Below are 2,014 nucleotides of genomic sequence, written 5' to 3'. Positions count from 1 at the left end.
TGACTTTTGCAGCACATTTATCAAGAGGCTTCTTTTGAACAAATATTCATGGATTAAAAAAATTTCCCCAAGGGTGTCTCTTAATACTTTGATATCAAAACTATTCTCTTTTGAAGAGCCTTTGCATCCATTTACATGGTGTTCCAGTTACTTTTGCTACATAATAAGCCACTCCAAAACTTAAGCTGGTTCAATCAGAATTAATCTGTTAGAATTACACTAGGAATTCTGGAGACAAAGAGCTATTCTTCCCTGCTGGCTATGAAGGTGGAAGCATATAGCCAGGGAGCTACTTGAATCTATCTTGGGAACACTAGGGAAACAGCCTTGGGATGAGATCAACATTGAGAAGACAAAGATAACAGGGGGAAGAAACCAGATCCTTGGAGATGTTATTGAGCTGCTAGATCTAGCTTTGTCTGAAGCCTGAACTATTTCTGGATTTTTTTTTTCTGTTCCCATCAGTCAATACATTTCTTTTGTTCTGAAAAGTCAATTTGAGAGAGGTTCTCTGTATTTGCAACCAAAAGTTTGCTGATAATACTCATCCAATACAGATAGGAACTTAGGATATAGGGCCAAGGATAAATTCCAGACATGAAAACAGGTCCTAATGTCAGGGGCAGAAGTGTGGTACTCTGTGTGATGGGCCTTATAGAATAGATCTGGAGTTCTTTCAGACTTCCTGATTTTGTCCAGAATCAGAGAAGAACTGGGTTCAAAGAGTAATGGTCAGGGGCCTTGGCTATGAAGGATGAGGAGTGTAAAGGCTGGGGTCTGATGCTGGGTGACAGCAGAGACAATGCCTGAGGCAGGTTGATCTCAGGATGCAGAGAAAGGATGAGGTCAGGGGCTGGGCTGGACAATTTCCAGGGGGCAGGCAAGCAGAGGAACCTCAGGCCCTCAGAGACCCCACCTGAGTGCCAAGAGTCCTCTTCTAGGCACAGAATGGTTATGGAAGACGGCACATGGGAGCAGTGACTCACAGGAACACAGAGGTGAGATTTATTCCTCACCTGTGAGGAGGATGATGATGATGATGATGATGATGACAGTGATGTTGATAATGCTTAGGATGTTGTTCTCACATGCCCCGTATCCATTCCCCTTTTTATCTGTAATAGCATCTGGATTTTCCTTTAGCTAATTCTTTCTTCACACTCAGTCCTTGTTATCTGGGTGGGGGTGAGCCAAACTGGAATCCAGGATTCTAAACACAGACACGTGGTCCAGCTTGGCCAGCAGAATAGGGTATCTCCCTGACCGCAGTGAATGGTTGTGGGGTGGACGTTTAACCTAAAAGGTGCCCAGGAGAGCCCACTTAGAGGCCGTCTTAGAGGTAGACCATTGGTAAAGAAGCACTCTCTTCTTGCTGAGGTAGAATGTAAGCCTAAGGCTGCTTCAAAGGAAGATTCACCTGAAAAGAAAGCAATTCTGGGGGACAGGAGAAGAGAGTGGGAGGGGGGCAGATTTCTTTCTTTCTTTCTTTCTTTCTTTCTTTCTTTCTTTCTTTCTTTCTTTCTTTCTTTCTTCTCTCTCTCTCTCCCTTCCTTCCTTCCTTCCTTCCTTCCTTCCTTCCTTTCTTTCTTTCTTTCTTTCTTTCTTTCTTTCTTTCTTTCTTTCTTTCTTCTTTCTTTTAAATTCTATTTATTCATGAGAGACACAGAGAGAGAGAGAGAGTCAGAGACACAGGCAGAGGGAGAAGCAGGCTCCATGCAGGGAGCCCGATGTGGGACTTGATCCCACAACCGTGGGTTCACGACCCGAGCTGAAGGCAGATGCTCAACCACTGAGCCACCCAGGCATCCCAGAGGGGTATATTTCTGATGATGTTTGAACACCTGGTTTCTGAAGTTAGATTCACTTGTAGCTTTTTCAGCCACACTTCGAACCAATAAACACCCTCTTATTTTTTCCCCTTAAGCTGGGGTTCAATGAATGTCGTTTTCAATCAAAAAGGTCCTGATCATCTATCTCCTACACAGTTCTTACAATAAACCCTTGAGGTAGGTCA

This window comes from Nyctereutes procyonoides, unplaced genomic scaffold, assembly GCF_905146905.1.
Source record: "Nyctereutes procyonoides isolate TBG_1078 unplaced genomic scaffold, NYPRO_anot_genome, whole genome shotgun sequence".
Lineage (NCBI taxonomy): Eukaryota > Metazoa > Chordata > Mammalia > Carnivora > Canidae > Nyctereutes > Nyctereutes procyonoides.
The sequence above is the reverse complement of the archived record's forward strand: the minus strand, read 5'-3'. Positions refer to the sequence as shown.